The sequence below is a fragment of the Ranitomeya variabilis genome, chromosome 6 (genome assembly GCF_051348905.1).
Source record: "Ranitomeya variabilis isolate aRanVar5 chromosome 6, aRanVar5.hap1, whole genome shotgun sequence".
NCBI classification, from domain to species: domain Eukaryota; kingdom Metazoa; phylum Chordata; class Amphibia; order Anura; family Dendrobatidae; genus Ranitomeya; species Ranitomeya variabilis.
The window spans coordinates 294,244,652-294,267,431 of record NC_135237.1 but is presented as its reverse complement, the minus strand read 5'-3'; positions in this window follow the sequence as shown (position 1 = coordinate 294,267,431).

Below are 22,780 nucleotides of genomic sequence, written 5' to 3'. Positions count from 1 at the left end.
CCTATGTAGTGAGGCGCAAACTTAGTGGACTCAACTCGCAGCCTGATGTTACGGGCGGAGAGCCACACTAAGTTGCCAGGAGCAAAGTTCGGAGCGGGGCACATAGGCAGAAACCCTCATTCTCTCTTTGGAGGCCCGGATAGCATCCTGTGTGTGGTCCCAAATGTCACATGCCTCCACCGCCCAGTCTGCCATCCTAGAATCGGTAGTTGACACAGGCATGGGCACAGGGGACATGCGGATGCTGGCCCTAGTTAAGGAGAAATGGGGTCTGCCCGGTGGAGTCGGTGATGGCATTGTCCAATGCAAATTCCACCCAAGATAGCAAGGATGCCGAATCATCCTGCCTGGTGGAGACAAAATTTCACAGGTATGTGACCAGAGTCTGGTTGGTCCTCTCTACTAACCCATTTGTCTCGGGATGATATTCTCTAGAACTGAAACACAAACTAGAGACCCCGGTCACTCACAATTTTGTCAGGCATACCGTGTAGGAGAAAAACATGTTTATTGACCAACGCCACCAAGGCCAGTTCAGAAGGTACCAGTGGTAGAGGCACCAAGTGCACCATTTTGGAAAAATGGTCTGTGACTACCCAGACTTTACAAACATATTTCCAGTGGGAGTCTATATCTGGAGAGTAGCTGAGAATATCATCCAGATAGGCTATGACCGAGGTGGTGAGCATATCCAGGAAGATGCCATTCACAAAGTCTTGGAAAACGGCATGAGCATTACAGAGCCCGAAGGGCATCACCATGTATTCATAGTGCCATCCCTGGTGTAAAATGCCGTCTTCCAATTGTCCCCATCACGGATACAAAACAGGTTGTAAGCACCCTGCAGATCAAGCTTAGTAAATACCCTTGCTCCCTGCAACCTATCAAAGAGCTCAGATATCAGAGGCAGAGGGTATTTGTTCTTAACGGTGATGGCGTTAAGACCTCTGTAATCTATGCATGGACATAGTTCTCCATTCTTCTTCTGCACAAAGAAGAACCCTGCCCCTGCAGGTGACACTGACTTCCTAATGAATCCTCTTGCCATATTCTCCTGCATGTATTGGGTCATTGCCTCAGTTTCTGGGAGAGATAGGGGATAGACTCGACCCCGGGGAGGCTCTGCACCAGGCAAGAGGTCAATAGGACAGTCATAGGGGCGGTGGGAAGGAAGGGTTTCCACAGCCCTCTTGGAGAACACGTCCGCATAGGGCCAATAGTGCTTGGGGAGAGAGGAAAGACCTGCGAGTACTTCAGAAGTAGCAACCTGAATGCACTCCCTCTGACATCTACCCTCACAAGATTCACTCCATCCCAGAATTCTCCCTGAGGACCACTCTATATGAGTAAAGTGGTAGCGTAGCCATGGTATCCTTAACAGGTCCTCATCAATTCCCTCGGGAATGACTAGAAGGGAGATAATATCCTGATGAGATGGAGACATGGATAAAGTAAATGGGATGGTCTGATGTGATATCTGTGAGGGCAGTGTCGACCCATTTACCACTCGTACGGTCACAGGTTTGGCGAGCATCACCAGGGGTATTGCGTGCTGTTGGGCGAAGGCAGATGACATAAAATTGCCTTCTGCCCCAGAGTCCACGCAAAGCTCTACCATAAGAGTGGATGGGCCTATGGTAATTGTCCCCTTGAAGGACAGTTTGGAGGAAAACGTCGCCATGTCTAGTGTACCTCCTCCTACAACCACTAGACACTGATGTTTTCCCGACTGCTGGGGACATCTAGAGGCAAGATGTCCTGACTGCTGGCTGACATGACAGACCTTGAGTGCACGAGCGGTCCGGGACTTAGATCCCGCTCGTGACACCTCCATGGCCTCATGTGGCTCGGACGCCTGGACTGGAGATTCCAGAGGTTTGGCGAGGGGGGGAGCCAGCCGACACCTCTGCCTACACTGGGCTCGCTCCAACCTTCGCTCGTTAAAGCGAATGTCGATGCGAGATGATACAGCCAATAGCTCCTCCAGTGTGTCAGGAATCTCCCTGGTGGCCAAAGCGTCCTTCACATGGTCAGCCAGCCCCCTCCAGAATACAGGGATGAGGGCTTTATCCGGCCACTCCAGCTCTGATGTTAAAATCTGGAAGTGGCCAGCAAAATGAATAGCCATGGATGAGCCCTGTGTCAATGCCAGCAGTTGTAGCGCTGTATCATGGGTGACATGAGGTCCTAAAAAAACCTGTTTCAGAGTGTTCAGGAACCGCGGAGCACTCTGCACTACATGATCGTCACGCTCCCACAGCGGCATAGCCCACTCCAACGCCCTGTCCAACTGGAGGGATATAATGAATCCCACCTTTGCCCGCTCTGTGGGAAAACGTGCAGCCATTAGCTCAAGGTGTATTGCACACTGACTCTCAAATCCCCTATACAGCTTTCTGTTGCCAGTAAACATATCTGGCAGCGGGAGGCGGGATAAGGTCAAAACAGGGGGGTAGTGGACAAACTAGCTGCAGCCACACTAGCAGCCTGAACAGCTACTGTGGTAACATCCACACCTGAGGTTGTGCGCTCGAGAGCCTCCAACCTGCCCTCCAGCTACTTGATGTACCACTGCAGTCGCTGTTTGTCTGCCATTACTAGCCAGACCCTGGCGCTAGTATAATGCTAGGCTGGCGGAACGCAACAAAATAAATATAAAGATAGTAATAAGTGTGTTCGCAGCCCGGGGTCCACCGTGCAGAGATGGAACCTGCTGCCAGGTAAAGGCGGCACTATATGGCTATACTACGCCAGAATAAACATGGGTTCCGTCACCCAGTATGAACTGATGCAAACTCTGTTGCTTCACAGAGTCACAGGGGAAAAGAAGGAAACGCTGTGCCCTGTTAGCTGTCACAGGGTGCAGCAGATGGATGCTAGTGGGATCCCTGAAATTCACCCCCACTATGCTGGTGATTGATCTCGCTCTGACCCTCGGTGGCTTTTGAGTCCGCGCCTGAGGACGCCCTGAGTCAGATGCTGAAAACAAGTGGGAGATCCCACCCTACACTGACCGGTTGTCAGGATTATTTAAATATATACCGCACAGAGTGCCTACAGCTCTGCTCTGGTGGACGCCACTAACCACCCTAACTAGGGCTAGGAAAGCGCAATGGTTGAGCATGGCGCCGCACTGTCGGTGTCTGCTAATTGACACAGTAATTCGTGTCTAGTGCTGGATGGCGCATGATTAAGGAGCTTTCAACAGCATCAGTTATACATCCACACACACAATTTCAGATTTATACTAGCGCAAGGCAACGTGGCCATGCGCACATTTTATAGCTGTAGCCTTCCGGGACCTTCCTAGTGATCCAATCGGAGACACTACAGGACCTGAGCATGTGACCCCCAACCTACAATGAGAGGTCATCCCATGGGCATGCTCAGAAAAAGAAAAGCAGGACAGTCCCTGGAACGTCTGCTCGCCGTTGATCTATGCTGGTTACAAAGGCTGAGCCTGAAAAGGCAGCTGTAACCAAATGCACAGTATCTGCTTGAGCCAGATGCTGGGATCAATGTCTCTGCTGAGCAGACTCCACTGTGGCTGGAGGAGAATGGGAGACCACAGCAAACATGGTTCGAGTTCTCCCCTGTGCAGCGGAGGGAACTTGACACCTAACACAGTGCAAAGCTTAAAAGGGAAGGAGATTCATATTGGAGTTCAGATTTTGCTAGACTGGTTTGATGGTGACATGTCACATTGGCAGAACCCCTTTTTTGTGCCAGATTTGGGAAACACCCATATCTGAGCCCATTTTGAAAACTACATATTTCAATGAATTTATCTAATGGTGCAGAGATCGTACTTACAACACAGGTGTGTCCCACATAATTTTATGCCATTGGGCAGGGAAGAAAAAAAATATTTTTACCCCCAAAATTTTGTTTTAACTCCAGATTTTACATTTTCACACTGGGTAAAAATGTGAGAAAGAGAACCGTGCGCACCACTATATGAGGTGCCAGGGTAGGCTCCAACACCGTTATCAATAATAATAAGAAACCCGGCACTCAACTTTGAAGTGATCAATCTGGTAATTTAATATGATTCACTGTAGTAGTCAAAAAAAGTTTTGTCTTACATCAGACCTTCTTCAGTTACTACAAAAATAACACAAATGATATTCAAAGAAATTATATGCAACAAAAAGACAAAATTCAAGGTCCAATAATAGAGGCAAAGAACATAAAATAAATGCCAAAACCACAGTAGCTTCTAACATAAACTTCATCAGAATGACATTTGAAATATATGAGAGAACATCAAGAGAAGAGACAATGGTGCAAGGGCCAGAGAAGTGAGACCAAAAGTATAATGGTGATAGTAAAATTGGGGTGGCACATACCAAGCTACAGTGTTCCTATTGGTTTGATAATGCCAATAGGTGCAGTAGCAGATCACTGGATCTAAAGTGAAAAAAGGTCCGGTTCAAAACAAGGAAAATGAAATAATGGTGCGGTATAGAGAGGAGAAATTCAACATACCCAGGTGACTGTTTATCCTGGGCAAAAAGAGTAATGAAGCCTGCAAAGAGATGCAGACTGTGGTGAGTAGCCGCTCTAAAGAAAAAAGTCCATGTAAAAGTTCCATAGTGGTGGTGGTAAGAGACCCGATGAGGTGACTAACCTTATTGCTGCTAGATGAGGAGTATGGCATGCTGCAGTAGCTAGTAGAGAACACAGTGTCCACCGCTAGACCTGTATGAGAGAGCGTGATCCATGTGCTTAAGAATGGAAGGGGCGGGCAGAAGGGCCACTGATTGACATGACAAACAGGATGTGATGTCACCGGACAAGAGGTGTGTCTACCACCAGATGCTGTAGTGTATAACAACTATGGATAGCGCTTGGATATATTGTCAGCTGTGAGGAGGAGGAGGAGGATGTGGAAAGATCTGGTGGTATAATCCACTGCAAGTAGATGTTCCGAGATAAACAAAGATCCGCTATGTAATCCACTACGTGCAGAAGTAGGGAAATAAGTGTGGATCTGCGATGATGGTCATAATGTGCATGTGAACTAAGGTGCAGGTCAGACTGTGAAGAGGATTTTATCATTAGTAAAGGCGACTCTAGGAAAAGAAGGAGAGAATAAAGTGTTAGTGGAGATAAAATCAAATAACATCATATATAATACATTGCTCATTACTAAGAGATTCTGATTAAAATGCAAAAACATTACAATAAAGCCTGCAGGAATAAGGCAGCTCAGATATGAAAACTCATTGTAAAAGAGTGCTACAGTATAGCCATTAGTGTCTTTTTGACACAGAGTGTCCCCCTAATAGTATGGTATATTACATGAATGATAACAGGTCATATTCCATGTTCAGACCTTTGGGGGATAAGGTATCCAGAATCCTCACCCCCCTTATTACGAAAATAAAGTCCTTTATCCTCGACTCTGCGGCCTTTTTACATGTCATTAACACAATAGGCCAGATTCCCCGTGACTGTCTCCTAGTCACCCTGGATGTCAAAGACCTATATACTTCAATCCCCCATGAACAGGGTATCATATCAGTTCATCATATATTACAGCCCTCAGATATTGACATCACGCAGACTGATATGTGTGTGGAGCTCCTCACCCTGGTACTTACTAAAAATTTCTTCTTATTCCAGGACGAGTTCTACCTGCAGACCCATGGCATAGCGATGGGCTCGAACGTAGCGCCCCCCTATGCAAATTGCTATATGGCTGATTTTGAGGATTCTATCATCTATAACTCTCCACTCTTTCTCAACAATGTCATCACATGGAAGCGCTATATAGATGACATATTTTGCATATGGGGGGGCTCGCTCGAGTCCTTATTGGCTTTCCACTGTTTCTTGAATCAGTCATGGCCTGGATTAAGTTTCACAATTTCCCATGGTCCGTCCAGGATTAATTTTTTGGACACCATGGTTATCAAAAATACTGATGGAACACTATCAACTGACCTATATATAAAAGAAACTGATCGTAACAGCCTGCTACATTTTGATAGCTTTTTTCCAGTCCCGATGAAATCTTCAATTCCTAGGGCCCAATTACAGTGGGTTAACCGCATGGTATCTGATGACACTGTCCAGGAGGTCAGAACTCAAGGAATGGTATCTAAGTTTAGAGAAAGGGGCTACCCCCAGCCTACCCTTAACAAGTCAAGACCACAACAACATATCAGGAGATGGGTAAAAGCAGACAGAATTGCCTTTGTCCATTCCTATCATCCTTTTGCTTACTTAATTCATAAATCTATCCGAAAACACTGGCCACTCCTCCATACAGCATACCCAGATGTTCCTGAATTCTCAGAACCATTTTTACCTTGCTTTAGAGGAGCCCCCAATTTGAGAGATACCCTAATTAGGGCAAAAATAGGTCCAGACAAGTCCATCAAGAAACAACGCTTCCTACAGAGTCCCAGAAATGGCAAATGTCCCTGTTTAAATTGCGCACAATGCAGTAACGTTCAGAAGGGCCCTGGCATCCATCTTCCATTAACTGGGAAGTTGTAAAAAATTTGGGGTTTTCACACCTGCGATACCTCCTTTGCCGTATACGCAATCAAATGCCCCTGTGGGTTATTATATGTGGGTGAGACAGCACAAATTGTAAAGCATCGGATTTCCAAGCATAAAAGCACCATACATGATATGAACCGGTGACCTTGGAGCCACATGAAAACTTTCTCTGGAGTCGGTGTAACCTGTACTGACCGCAAATCCTGAACTAACACCGCAACTAGAAGTAGCCGTGGGGTGTGCCTAACAAACCCTAGACACCTCGACACAGCCGGAGGACTAAATACCCCTATAGATGGAAATAGGAATGCTATCTTGCCTCAGAGCAGACCCCCAAAGGATAGGCAGCCCCCCACGAATAATGACTGTGAGTAGGAGAAGAATAGACACACGCAGGTAGAAAACAGGATTTAGCAAAGGAGGCCACTCTAGCTAAATAGGAAAGGATAGGACAGATTTCTAGGCGGTCAGTATTAAAACCCTTCCAAAAATATCCACAACAGATAATACAAAAAGTTCCACAATCTAACTAAAGACATGGAATGTATATCTGCCACTCCAGAGAATCCAGCAAGACTGAGAAAATACTGACACAATCTAAGCTGGACAAGAAAACACAAAGAACAGCACTGAATTGTGAAGCACACAGCATGTGTGCCACAGGAAAAAAAAAACCAAACACTTATCTTTGCTGATTTGGCAGAAAGACAGGAGGAACCGGGAGAGGTACAACACCTCCCAACAACAAATGACAACTGGCAAGGACTAATGAATCCTGCACACCTAATTACCCCAGTCAGAACTGCAATCAGCAGACACACCTGACCAGGACTGCAACCCAGGGACAACTGCATTACCACCTACTACCACCAGAGGGAACCCAAAAGCAGAATTCACAACAGTACCCTCCCCTTGAGGAGGGGTCACCGAACCCTCACCAGCGCCCCCAGGCCGATCAGGATGAGCCAGATGAAAGGCACGGACCAGATCAGCAGCATGGACATCAGAAGCAAAAACCCAAGAATTATCCTCCTGGCCATAACCCTTCCATTTGACAAGGTACTGAAGCCTCCGCCTCGAAAAACGAGTATCCAAAATCTTCTCAACCACATATTCCAACTCCCCATCAACCAAAACAGGGGCCGGAGGATCAACAGAGGGAACAATGGGCACCACATATTTCCACAATAAAGATCTATGGAAGACATTATGGATAGCAAAAGAGGCCGGAAGCGCCAATCAAAAAGACACCGGATTAATAATCTCAGAAATCCTATAAGGACCAATAAACCGAGGCTTAAACTTAGGGGAATAGACCTTCATAGGAACATGATGGGAAGACAATCAAACCAAATCCCCAACCAGAACCCGGGAACCAACACACCGACGACGGTTAGCAAAACGTTGAGCCTCCTCCTGAGACAACACCAAATTGTCCACCACATGAGCCCAAATCTGCTGCAACCTGTCAACCACAGTTTTCAGCAGTTTTCCATTCATCACCCTGCTTAATACGAACAAGATTATATGCCCCCCGAAGGTCAATCTTCGTAAACCAACTAGCCCCCTTAATCCTAGCAAATCGGAAAGCAAAGGTAAAGGGTATTGAAACTTGACCGTGATCTTATTCAAGAGGCGATAATCAATACAAGGTCTCAAGGAGCCATCCTTCTTAGCAACAAAAAAAAAACCTACTCCCAACGGTGAAGAAGATGGCCGAATATGCCCTTTCTCCAAAGACTCCTTAACATAACTCCGCATGGCGGTATGTTCAGGCACAGACAGGTTGAAAAGTTGGCCCTTAGGAAACTTACTGCCTGGAATCAAGTCAATCGCACAATCACAGTTCCTGTGCGGTGGAAGGGAACTGGACTTGGGCTCATCGAATACATCCTGAAAATCAGACAAAAACTCTGGAATTTCAGAAGAGGAAGAAGAGGAGATTGACATCAAAGGAACATCATTATGAACCCCCTGACAACCCCAACTAGTCACAGACATAGATTTCCAATCCAACACAGGATTATGTACCTGCAACCACGGGAAACCCAGCACGATAACATCATGCAAATTATGCAACACCAGAAATTGACAATCTTCCTGATGGGCTGGCGCCATGTGCATGGTCACCTGTGTCCAAAACTGGGGCTTTTTTTTAGCCAAAGGTGTAGCATCAATCCCCCTTAAAGGAATAGGGTTCTGCAAAGGCTGCAAGGGAAAACCACAACGCCTGGCAAACTCAAAATCCATTAAGTTCAAGGCGGCGCCTGAATCCACAAACGCCATGACAGAAAATGATGACAATGAGCAGATCAAGGACACCGATAACAGAGATTTAGGTTGTACAGTACTGATAGTAAATGAACTAACGATCCTTTTTGTCCGCTTAGGGCAGACTGAAATGCCATGAGAAGTGTCGCCACAATAATAACCTATTCTGACGTCTGAATCCTTGTCGTTCCGTTCTAGACAAAATCTTATCACACTGCATTGGCTCAGGACTTTGGTCTAAGGAAGACGCCACAGCACGCACAGTTTGACGCTCCCGCAAACGCCGATCAATCTGAATGGCCAGAGACATAGAATCACTCAGACTGGAAGGCCTGGGAAACCCCACCATAACATTTTTAACGGATTCAGAAAGACCCTTTCTGAAAATTGCCGCCAAAGCATCATCATTCCATTTAGTCAACACAGACCATTTTCTAAATTTCTGACAATACAATTCTGCCGCCTCTTGACCCTGAGACAGGGCCAAGAAGGTTTTCTCCGCTTGATCCACAGAATTCGGTTCATCATATAATAATCCTAAAGCCTGAAAAAAGGAATCTACATTAAGCAAGGCCGGATTCCCAGATTCCAGGGAAAATGCCCAATCCTGTGGATCACCACGCAGCAGGGAGATGACAATTTTAACCTGCTGAATGGAATCACCGGAGGATCGCGGTCTCAGAGCAAAAAACAGTTTACAATTGTTTTTAAAACCCAAAAATTTAGACCTATTACCAAAAAACAAATCAGGAGTAGGAATCTTCGGCTCTAAAGCAGGAGTCTGAACAATATAATCAGAAATATCCTGTACCCTAGCAGCGAGCTGGTCTACACGAGAAGCTAATTCCCGAACATCCATGCTGGCACAAGACTCCTCATCCACCCTTAAATAAAGAGGGAAGAGAAGACAAAACAGACTGCAGAAAAAAAAATGGCTCAACACCTTTCTTCCCTTCTTCTGAGATGCATTAAACTCATTATTGGCCAGTTGTACTGTTATGATCCGGTGACCTTGGAGCCGCTTGAAAACTTTCTCTGGAGTCGGTAGAACCTGTACTGACCGCAAATCCTGAACTAACACCGCAACTAGAAGTAGCCGTGGGGTGTGCCTAACAAACCCTAGACACCTCGACACAGCCGGAGGACTAAATACCCCTATAGATGTTAATAGGAATGCTATCTTGCCTCAGAGCAGACCTCCAAAGGATAGGCAGCCCCCCACGAATAATGACTGTGAGTAGGAGAAGAATAGACACACGCAGGTAGAAAACAGGATTTAGCAAAAGAGGCCACTCTAGCTAAATAGGAAAGGATAGGACAGATTACTAGGCGGTCAGTATTAATACCCTTCCAAAAATATCCACAACAGATAATACAAAAAGTTCTACAATCCAACTAAAGACATGGAATGTATATCTGCCACTCCAGAGAATCCAGCAAGACTGAGATAATACTGACACAATCTAAGCTGGACAAGAAAACACAAAGAATAGCACTGAATTGTGAAGCACACATCATGTGTGCCACAGGAAAAAAAACAACAGACACTTATCTTTGCTGATTTGGCAGAAAGACAGGAGGAACCAGGAGAGGTCCAACACCTCCCAACAGCAATTGACAACTGGCAAGGACTAATGAATCCTGCACACCTAAATACCCCAGTCAGAACTGCAATCAGCAGACACACCTGACCAGGACTGCAACCCAGGGACAACTGCATCACCACCTACTACCACCGGAGGGAACCCAAAAGCAGAATTCACAACACATACAATGTAAAAATATGCTACTTCCTATCCCCTACCATTTCATAACAATGGGACACAAAATTTCCCAACTGAAATTTCAAATTCCCGACCAAATCCCACAGCCTAGGAGAGGAGGTGACCGTATTAAACAATTAAAACAACAGGAGGCATTCTGGATACACACTCTGGATACCTTATCCCCAAAGGTCTGAACAGGGAATATGACCTGTTATTGTTATGTAATTTACCAAACTATTAGGGGGACACTCTGTGTCAAAAAGACACTAATGGCTATACTGTAGCACTCTTTTACAATGTGTTTTCATATCTGAGCTGTCTTATTCCTGCAGGCTTTATTGTAATGTTTTTGCATTTTATTCAGAATCTCTTAGTAATGAGCAATGTATTATATATGATGTTATTTGATTTTATCTCCGCTAACACTTTATTCTCTCCTTCTTTTCCTGGAGCCACCTGTACTAATGATAGAATCCTCTTCACAGTCTGACCTGCACCTTAGTTCACATGCACATTATGACCATCATCGCAGAGCCACACTTATTTCCCTATTTCTGCACGTAGTGGATTACATAGCGGATCTATGTTTAACTCGGAACATCTACTTGCAGTGGATTATACCACCAGATCTTTCCACATCCTCCTCCTCACAGCTGACAATATGTCCAAGCGCTATCCATAGTTGTGATACACTACAGCATCTGGTGGTAGACACACCTCTTGTCCGGTGACATCACATCCTGTTTGTCATGTCAATCAGCAGCCCTTCTGCCCACCCCTTCCCTTCTTAAGCGCATAGATCACACTCTCTCACACAGGACTAGTGGTGGACACCGCGTCCTCTCCTAGCCACTGCAGCATGCCATACACCTCCTCTAGCAGCAATCAGGTTAGTCACCTCATCGGGTCTCTTACCGCCACCGTTAAGGAACTTTTACATGGACTTTTTTTTTAGAGCGGCTACTCACCACAGTCTGCATCTCTTTGCAGGCTTCATTACTCTTTTTGTCCAGGATACACAGTCACCTGGGTATGTTGAATTTCTCCTCTGTATACCACACCATTATTTCATTTTCCTTGTTTTGAACTGGACCTTTTTTCACTTTAGATCCAGTGATCTGCTCTTGCACCTATTGGCATTATCAAACCAATAGGAACACTGTAACTTGGCAAGTGCCACCCCAATTTTACTATCACCATTATACTCTTGGTCTCACTTCTCTGGCCCTTGCACCATTGTCTCTTCTCTTGATGTTCTCTCATATATTTCAAATGTCATTCTGATGAAGTTTATTTTAGAAGCTACTGTGGTTTTGGCATTTATCTTTGTTCTTTGCCTCTATTATTGGACCTTGAATTTTGTCTTTTTGTTGCATATAATTTCTTTGAATATTATTTGTGTTATTTTTGTAGTAACTGAAGAAGGTCTGATGTAAGACCGAAACTTTTTTTGACTACTACAGTGAATCATATTAAATTACCAGATTGATAACTTCAAAGTTGAGTGCCAGGTTTCTTCTTATTCCTGGGTAAAAATGTGTCACAGAATTTCTGGTGATATATAGAAATACTCCATATGTGGCTGTTCAGTACTGCTTAGCCATACAGAAAGACTCAGGAAGGACACAGCGCTGTTTGCCTCTTGGGGCTCAGATTTTCCTAAAATAGTTTGTGGACTTCATATACAGAACCCCTAAGTGCTACTATATATGAGCAGAATCCCCCTCAAGTGATCCCATTTTGGAAATTATATCCCTCTAGGAATATATCTACAGGTATAGTTACAATTTTATCTCCATGTGTATTTTCCAGAAACAAGCAGCAGTGGATGTTGCTGAATGAAAATTGCAAACTGCCATTGTGGTGCCCAGTACGTTGTAGTCACCTGTATGTTGTAGTGCCCAGTACATTATGCACAGCTTGTGCTTCTGGAGACATGCACTTGTAAATTAGGTGGGCTCACATCGCTCCAGAAATGCCAAACATGTAGATGCTAAATGTGATTTAGGCACACTGGGGAGGGAGGATTTGGTTGTGTGGAGTTTGCTGAATTTCTTTCGAGGGGTGAGGAGCCATTTTGCTTTTCCAGAGCCTTTATACTACCAGTATCATGGAAGCCTCCTCTATTTCCATTTGCAGATGACAGACCTGAGTGGTGATTTGCTTTTTTTGTGACTTGAGTTGATATTTTCATTGGATACATTTCACATAAGGTTTAGGATCACATTGATCCTGTGCTCTATGCTAAGCACTTTCTTTTGTGTTTCCATCTAAATCAAAGAGTGACATGATTCAGATGAAAACATGGAGAGATCCATTCACTATAGTGAGGCAGCAGAGTTACTCTGGACTCCATTTGGCCATTGTTCAGAGTTATCTTTCTTTTCAGAAGTACACAAAACTATGGCCAACCAAGCTTTTATGCACGACTAAAAAGATGGACACCGCCGGATCAAAGGCCAGACAGAGTCCACAGTGACTCCATTTGCCTCATTATAGGGAATCTGTCTGAATAATATATTTCAGATATTTACACTAGAATCCCGATGTAAGTGCTCAGCACAGAGTGTAGGTTATATGTGAACTGAGCCGTACTGCGATCTTTGGGAGACAGCATTTAAAAAATCAGTAGTAAATCAAGAATTGGTTCTATTTTTTTTTAAACCATTCCTCACGCAGTATATGTGATTAGACGACTTTATTCTACGGGTCAGTGCTTTTACAGAGATATCAGATTTACATTGGGTTTTTTTTCTGTTTGCTTGCTGTCACACACTAAAAGACACTTTTCATTGTTAAAGCAAGTTTTTGCTTCCCTATATTTTGATAGCTTTAATTTTTTCATATATCTGCCTACAGAGTCTTATCATTGATTGTTTTTTGGTGGGATGAATTACTGTTTTCAATGGTACCATTTTCAGTCACATGAATTTTTTTTTTTTATCTCATTCTATTCTGATTTTTGGGAGGAAGAATGAAAAATAACCAGCAATTCAGGAATTATTTTTTTATGCATTTCTGCATTTGGTTAAATTTATAAGGCAGCTTTACTCTTCGGGTCAGTATGATTACAGCAATACCACAGTAATATTTTTGGTTTATGTTTTGGTGCTTTTACACAATAAAAACTATTTTATAGAAAAAATGATTGTATTTGCATCTTTTATTCTGAGAGCTATAACTTTTTTATTTTTCCGCTGATGTAGCTGTATGGCAGCTTGTTTTTGTGCGGGATAAGATGATTTTTCCAGAGAAACTATTTTTATTTACATTTCTCTTTTTTATCTTATTTTATTCCACTCTTTGTTCAGCTTAATAATGAAAAAGCATAGTTCTTTGCCTCATTTTTTATTTTTTATGGTATTTACTATAGGGAGTTAAATAGTTGGACCATTTTATCAGTCCGGTTGTTCCAGATGCGAAAATACTTAATATATGAAAGCGGGGCGGTGATGTGCATAGCCGGGGGGCCTACAATAGCCCCCCAGTTTCCTCCTCCCTTGTCGCGTTCCAGTCCGGTCTTCGCGTTGGCGTGCTGGGAGAGAGTGACGCGCATCTCAGCGCCATGCGCGTCACTTCCAGTGAGACGCGCGTCACTTCCCGTCTCTTCCTGTGCATTCCACCTGGAGCGCACATGCACGTGGATGCCGGAGACCGCATCGGACATGGTTCACAAGGCGTTCCAGAATGGATTCCTCCCAATGGGGCCAGGATGGGAGGAGGAGCACGAATGATGCTGAGCCCACGATCCCCTTAATGGTCCAGGTGGGGGAGACACCAGGTAAGACCTGTCTTGCGCAGACTGTGATGGACATGGACGGTGACAAGCCCCCTTGCTCTGCATCTGCAGAACCCAGCATACACCCTCCTACTGTAAGTAGGAGGTGTTGGCCCCTGCTATCCTATATGCATGTTTACGAGCGGTTTAGTAAAAAAACCCTTTTCTCTTTTAGGGAGAGAAGGTCTCTGGCCCTAGGAGAACAAGCCGCAAATGTAAAGTGTGTGCAGCCAGACTCCCATCTACATATGGGAAGAAGCTCTGCCAGTCTTGTACGGATGAGGTCCTACGCAATGAGCAGACCTCTCTTTTGGATAGCATAAGATCCCTCATTAAACAAGAGGTCCAGTCTTCCATGGCTACCCTCTCCCAGACCCCGGCGTCTCAACCGCCTCCTTCTAAGAAAAGGAAGACGGCCCCAGTCGAATCCGACTCAGACTCTGGGGAAATTCTATCCTCGGGTTCAGGGGATGTTTGTGAGAATGAGGGCTCTACTTCCACCACTACCCCTAAATCAGAGAAAAAGAAATATGAATTTAACTCTGAGGATATGGGTGACCTTGATAGCATAGTAAGAGGTACCATGGCAGTGGAGGATGAGGAAATTAAACTTTCAGTACAGGATGAGATGTTTGAGGGTCTAAGGCCAAAAGATCAGAAAAGATTTCCTGTGCATAAAAATATACAGAATTTAATTCTACACGAATGGGGCCTCCCTTCAAAAGGTCTTAGTATCCCCTCAGAACTTAAAAACCATTTCCCTTAGACAGGGATAACTCCTTATGGGAGACCCTAAAGGTGGACGTACAAGTGACCAGGGTAACTACAAAAAAACACGGCCCTTCCCTTTGAGGACTCTTCCCAGCTCAAGGATCCAATGGATCGAAAAATAGAGAGCTTATTAAGAAAGTCCTGGGACACCTCCACCAATTCATTAAAGACCAACATAGCCTTTACATGTGTGGCCAGATCTTTGTTCATCTGGTTACACAAACTTGAAGAGCATTTGGCACAGGGCACCCCAAGAGAGGAGATTTTAGACTCCCTACCCCTGCTACAAAATGCAACAGAGCCGATGCCTCTGCTGAAACTGTCCGAGTAGCTGCAAAAGCTGCCGTCCTCTCCAACTCATCTAGGAGGGCACTATGGCTAAAATCTTGGGGGGAGACTTCATCTCCAAGTCCAAGTTGTGCAGCATCCCCTTCCAGGGCCATCATGTATTTGGTCCTGTTCTGGATGATATATTGGAATAGGCAGCAGACAAGAAAAAATCTTTCCCTGAACAAAGAAATCCTAAAAAATGCTTTTTTTCATCCCCCCACGTGATCAATCTTCACAGAGGGATTATAGTGGAAAAGGCAAAACAGGGATATGGAGTTATCCCAAAGGAGGCAAGGGCAGGAACATCCTTTTCCCTCAGACACAACAGACCCCAGATAAACAATGATGATACTCCGGTCGGGGGTCATCTCTCACTCTTTTTCACCCAGTGGCAGTCCATCTCCACAAATCAGTGGGTCCTTCATACCATACGAGATGGACTAAAAATAGAGTTTGAGAGACCTACCCCACAATGCTTGAGGATAACCTCCTTACAAACACCACACCCCCAAAACTCCCTGTTAAAAGATCTACAAAATCTACTCCAATCAAATGTAATCTTGCAGGTGCCCAAACGGGAGGAAGGACGTGGCCACTAAGGTTGAGCAAAACGGATCGTTCATTTTCAAAAGTCGCCGACTTTTGGCAAAGTCGGCGTCTCATGAAACCGACCCGATCCCTGTGTGGGGTCTGCCATGCGGTACGCGACTTTCGCGCCAAAGTCGCGTTTCAATGACGCTAAAAGCACCATTTCTCAGCCAATGAAGGTGGACGCAGAGTGTGGGCAGCGTGATGACATAGATCTCAGTCCCCACCATCTTAGAGAAGGGCATTGCAGTGATTGGCTTGCTTTCTGCCGCGTCACAGGGGCTATAAAGGGGCGTTCCCGCCGACCGCCATCTTACTGCTGCTGATCTGAGCGTAGGGAGAGTTTGCTGCCGCTTCTTCAGAAGCAGGGACAGTGATAGGCAGGGTACATAAAGCCACAAACCGCTTGTGCTGTAGTGATTTCCACTGTCCAACACCACCTTTTGTTTGCAGGGACAGTGGAAGCTACATTTTTTTTCCCTCAGCGCTGTAGCTCATTGGGCTGCCCTAGAAGGCTCCCTGATAGCTGCGTTGCTTTGTGTGTACGCCGCTGTGCAAACCAACTGCTTTTTTCAAAGCACAAATCCTGTTGTTCCTTCCTTTCTGCACAGCTATCATGTGTGTTTGTCCCCACTTTTGTGTGCAGCAGTCCTTTTTATAGCTGCCTGCCATACTTTCCTGAGATTACTGCAGGGAGATAAAGATTGGCAAGTCTGCCTCTGTGCCAGTCCTGTGTGTGGCATCTGTCGCTCATTGTGTGCCACCGAAAACCACTGTGTAATACTGGGCCATTTTTTTGGGGGGGGGTAAATTCTCCCTGTAAAAAAAAAAAATTAGTGTGAGATAAAGATTGGCAAATCTGCCTCTGTGCCAGTCCTGTGTGTGGCATCTGTCTCTCATTGTGTGCCACCGAAAACCACTGTGTAATACTTGGCCATTTATTTTTTGGGGGTAAATTCTCCCTGTAAAAAAAAATAAATCAGTGGGAGATAAAGGTTGGCAAGTCTGCCTCTGTGCCAGTCCTGTGTGTGGCATCTGTCTCTCATTGTGTGCCACCGAAAAACACTGTGTAATACTTGGCCATTTATTTTTTAGGGTAAATTCTCCCTGTAAAAAAAAAATAATTAGTGGGAGATAAAGATTGGCAAGTCTGCCTCTGTGCCAGTCCTGTGTGTGGCATCTGTCTCTCAATGTGTGCCACCGAAAACCACTGTGTAATACTTGGCCATTTATTTTTTTGGGGGTAAATTCTCCCTATAAAAAAAAATAATTAGTGGGAGATAAAGGTTGGCAAGTCTGCCTCTGTGCCAGTCCTGTGTGTGGCATCTGTCTCTCATTGTGTGCCACCGAAAACCACTGTGTAATACTTGGCCATTTATTTTTTGGGGGTAAATTCTCCCTTTAAAAAAATAATAATTAGTGGGAGATAAAGATTGGCAAGTCTGCCTCTATGCCAGTCCTGTGTGTGGCATCTTTCTCTCATTGTGTGCCACCGAAAACCACTGTGTAATACTTGGCCATTTATTTTTTTGGGTAAATTCTCCCTGTAAAAAAAAAAATAATTAGTGGAAGATAAAGATTGGCAAGTCTGCCTCTGTGCCAGTCCTGTGTGTGGCATCTGTCTCTCATTGTGTGCCACCGAAAACCACTGTGTAATACTTGGCCATTTATTTTTTGGGGGTAAATTCTCCCTGATAAAAAAAAAAATTATTAGTGGGAGATAAAGATTGGCAAGTCTGCCTCTGTGCCATTGCTTTGTGTGGCATCTGTCTCTCATTGTGTGCCACCAAAAACCACTGTGTAATACTTGGCCATTTATTTTTTGGGGGTAAATTCTCCCTGTAAAAAAAAAAACATTAGTGGGAGATAAAGGTCTGCAAGTCTGCCTCTGTGCCAGTCCTGTGTGTGGCATCTGTCTCTCATTGTGTGCCACCGAAAACCACTGTGTAATACTTGGCCATTTATTTTTTTGGATAAATTCTCCCTGTAAAAAAAAAATACTTACTGGGAGATAAAGATTGGCAAGTCTGCCTCTGTGCCAGTCCTGTGTGTGGCATCTGTCTCTCATTGTGTGCCACCGAAAACCACTGTGTAATACTGGGCCTTTTTTTTTTTTTTCTAAATTCTCCCTTTAAAAAAAAAAAAAATTGGTGTGAGATAAAGATTGGCAAATCTGCCTCTGTGCCAGTCCTGTGTGTGGCATCTGTCTCTCATTGTGTGCCACCGAAAACCACTGTGTAATACTTGGCCATTTATTTTTTTGGGGTAACTTCTCCCTGTAAAAAAAATAATAATTAGTGGGAGATAAAGATTGGCAAGTCTGCCTCTGTGCTAGTCCTGTGTGTGGCATCTGTCTCTCATTGTGTGCCACCGAAAACCACTGTGTAATACTTGGCCATTTATTTTTTTGGGTAAATTCTCCCTGTAAAAAAAAATAATTAGTGGGAGATAAAAATTGGCAAGTCTGCCTCTGTGCCAGTCCTGTGTGTGGCACCTGTCTCTCATTGTGTGCCACCAAAAACTACTGTGTAATACTTGGCCATTTATTTTTTTTGGGTAAATTCTCCCTGTAAAAAAAAAAATTATTAGTGGGAGATAAAGATTGGCAAGTCTGCCTCTGTGCCATTGCTGTGTGTGGCATCTGTCTCTCATTGTGTGCCACTGAAAACCACTGTGTAATACTTGGCCATTTAATTTTTGGGGTAAATTCTCCCTGTAAAAAAAAAATAATTAGTGGGAGATAAAGATTGGCAAATCTGCCTCTGTGCCAGTCCTGTGTGTGGCATCTGTCTCTCATTGTGTGCCACCGTAAACCACTGTGTAATACTTGGCCATTTATTTTTGGGGGGTAAATTCTCCCTGTAAAAAAAAAAAAAAATTAGTGGGAGATAAAGATTGGCAAGTCTGCCTCTGTGCCAGTCCTGTGTGTGGCATCTGTCTCTCATTGTGTGCCACCGAAAACCACTGTGTAATACTTGGCCATTTATTTTTTGGGGGTAATTTCGCCCGGTAAAAAAATAAATTATTAGTGGGAGATAAAGATTGGCAAGTCTGCCTCTGTGCCAGTCCTGTGTGTGGCATCTGTCTCTCATTGTGTGCCACCAAAAACCACTGTGTAATACTTGGCCATTTATTTTTTGGGGTAAATTCTCCCTGTAAAAAAAAAATAGTGTGAGATAAAGATTGGCAAATCTGCCTCTGTGCCAGTCCTGTGTGTGGCATCTGTCTCTCATTGTGTGCCACCGTAAACCACTGTGTAATACTTGGCCATTTATTTTTTGGGGGTAAATTCTCCCTGTAAAAAAAAGAAAATTAGTGGGAGATAAAGGTTGGCAAGACTGCCTCTGTGCCAGTCCTGTGTGTGGCATCTGTCTCTCATTGTGTGCCACCGAAAACCACTGTGTAATACTTGGCCATTTATTTTTTTTGGGTAAATTCTCCCTGTAAAAAAAAAAATAATTAGTGGGAGATAAAGATTGGCAAGTCTGCCTCTGTGCCAGTCCTGTGTGTGGCATCTGTCTCTCATTGTGTGCCACTGAAAACCACTGTGTAATACTTGGCCATTTTTTTTTTTCTTCTAAATTCTCCCTTTTAAAAAAAAAAAATAGTGTGAGATAAAGATTGGCAAGTCTGCCTCTGTGCCATTGCTGTGTGTGGCATCTGTCTCTCATTGTGTGCCACCAAAAACCACTGTGTAATACTTGGCCATTTATTTTTTTTGGGTAAATTCTCCCTGTAAAAAAAAATAATTAGTGGGAGATAAAGATTGGCAAGTCTGCCTCTGTGCCAGTCCTGTGTGTGGCATCTGTCTCTCATTGTGTGCCACTGAAAACCACTGTGTAATACTTGGCCTTTTTTTTTTTCTTCTAAATTCTCCCTTTTAAAAAAAAAAACATAGTGTGAGATAATGATTGGCAAGTCTGCCTCTGTGCCATTGCTGTGTGTGGCATCTGTCTCTCATTGTGTGCCACCAAAAACCACTGTGTAATACTTGGCCATTTATTTTTTTGGGGTAAATTCTCCCTGTAAAAAAAAGAAAATAAGTGGGAGATAAAGGTTGGCAAGTCTGCCTATGTGCCAGTCCTGTGTGTGGCATCTGTCTCTCATTGTGTGCCACCGAAAACCACTGTGTAATACTTGGCCATTTATTTTTTTTGGGTAAATTCTCCCTGTAAAAAAAAATAATTAGTGGGAGATAAAGATTGGCAAGTCTGCCTCTGTGCCAGTCCTGTGTGTGGCATCTGTCTCTCATTGTGTGCCACTGAAAACCACTGTGTAATACTTGGCCTTTTTTTTTTTCTTCTAAATTCTCCCTTTAAAAAAAAAAAAATAGTGTGAGATAAAGATTGGCAAGTCTGCCTCTGTGCCATTGCTGTGTGTGGCATCTGTCTCTCATTGTGTGCCACCAAAAACCACTGTGTAATACTTGGCCATTTATTTTTTTGGGGTAAATTCTCCCTGTAAAAAAAAGAAAATAAGTGGGAGATAAAGGTTGGCAAGTCTGCCTATGTGCCAGTCCTGTGTGTGGCATCTGTCTCTCATTGTGTGCCACCGAAAACCACTGTGTAATACTTGGCCATTTATTTTTTTTGGGTAAATTCTCCCTGTAAAAAAAAAAATAATTAGTGGGAGATAAAGATTGGCAAGTCTGCCTCTGTGCCAGTCCTGTGTGTGGCATCTGTCTCTCATTGTGTGCCACCGAAAACTACTGTGTAATACTGGGCCTTTTTTTTTTTTTTCTAAATTCTCCCTTTAAAAAAAAAAAAATTGGTGTGAGATAAAGATTGGCAAATCTGCCTCTGTGCCAGTCCTGTGTGTGGCATCTGTCTCTCATTGTGTGCCACCGAAAACCACTGTGTAATACTTCGCCATTTATTTTTTGGGGGTAAATTCTCCCTGTAAAAAAAAAAAATATTAGTGGGAGATAAAGATTGGCAAGTCTGCCTCTGTGCCAGTCCTGTGTGTGGCATCTGTCTCTCATTGTGTGCCACCGAAAACTACTGTGTAATACTGGGCCTTTTTTTTTTTTTTCTAAACTCTCCCTGTAAAAAAAAAATAATTAGTGGGAGATAAAGATTGGCAAGTCTGCCTCTGTGCCAGTCCTGTGTGTGGCATCTGTCTCTCATTGTGTGCCACTGAAAACCACTGTGTAATACTTGGCCTTTTTTTTTTTTCTTCTAAATTCTCCCTTTTAAAAAAAAAAAATAGTGTGAGATAAAGATTGGCAAGTCTGCCTCTGTGCCATTGCTGTGTGTGGCATCTGTCTCTCATTGTGTGCCACCAAAAACCACTGTGTAATACTTGGCCATTTATTTTTTTGGGGTAAATTCTCCCTGTCAAAAAAGAAAATAAGTGGGAGATAAAGGTTGGCAAGTCTGCCTATGTGCCAGTCCTGTGTGTGGCATCTGTCTCTCATTGTGTGCCACCGAAAACCACTGTGTAATACTTGGCCATTTATTTTTTTGGGGTAAATTCTCCCTGTAAAAAAAAATAATTAGTGGGAGATAAAGATTGGCAAGTCTGCCTCTGTGCCAGTCCTGTGTGTGGCATCTGTCTCTCATTGTGTGCCACTGAAAACCACTGTGTAATACTTGGCCTTTTTTTTTTTTCTTCTAAATTCTCCCTTTTAAAAAAAAAAAAATAGTGTGAGATAAAGATTGGCAAGTCTGCCTCTGTGCCATTGCTGTGTGTGGCATCTGTCTCTCATTGTGTGCCACCAAAAACCACTGTGTAATACTTGGCCATTTATTTTTTTGGGGTAAATTCTCCCTGTAAAAAAAAGAAAATAAGTGGGAGATAAAGGTTGGCAAGTCTGCCTCTGTGCCAGTCCTGTGTGTGGCATCTGTCTCTCATTGTGTGCCACCGAAAACTACTGTGTAATACTGGGCCTTTTTTTTTTTTTTCTAAATTCTCCCTTTAAAAAAAAAAAAATTGGTGTGAGATAAAGATTGGCAAATCTGCCTCTGTGCCAGTCCTGTGTGTGGCATCTGTCTCTCATTGTGTGCCACCGAAAACCACTGTGTAATACTTCGCCATTTATTTTTTGGGGGTAAATTCTCCCTGTAAAAAAAAAAAATATTAGTGGGAGATAAAGATTGGCAAGTCTGCCTCTGTGCCAGTCCTGTGTGTGGCATCTGTCTCTCATTGTGTGCCACCGAAAACTACTGTGTAATACTGGGCCTTTTTTTTTTTTTCTAAACTCTCCCTGTAAAAAAAAAATAATTAGTGGGAGATAAAGATTGGCAAGTCTGCCTCTGTGCCAGTCCTGTGTGTGGCATCTGTCTCTCATTGTGTGCCACTGAAAACCACTGTGTAATACTTGGCCTTTTTTTTTTTTCTTCTAAATTCTCCCTTTTAAAAAAAAAAAAAATAGTGTGAGATAAAGATTGGCAAGTCTGCCTCTGTGCCATTGCTGTGTGTGGCATCTGTCTCTCATTGTGTGCCACCAAAAACCACTGTGTAATACTTGGCCATTTATTTTTTTGGGGTAAATTCTCCCTGTAAAAAAAAGAAAATAAGTGGGAGATAAAGGTTGGCAAGTCTGCCTATGTGCCAGTCCTGTGTGTGGCATCTGTCTCTCATTGTGTGCCACCGAAAACCACTGTGTAATACTTGGCCATTTATTTTTTTTGGGTAAATTCTCCCTGTAAAAAAAAATAATTAGTGGGAGATAAAGATTGGCAAGTCTGCCTCTGTGCCAGTCCTGTGTGTGGCATCTGTCTCTCATTGTGTGCCACTGAAAACCACTGTGTAATACTTGGCC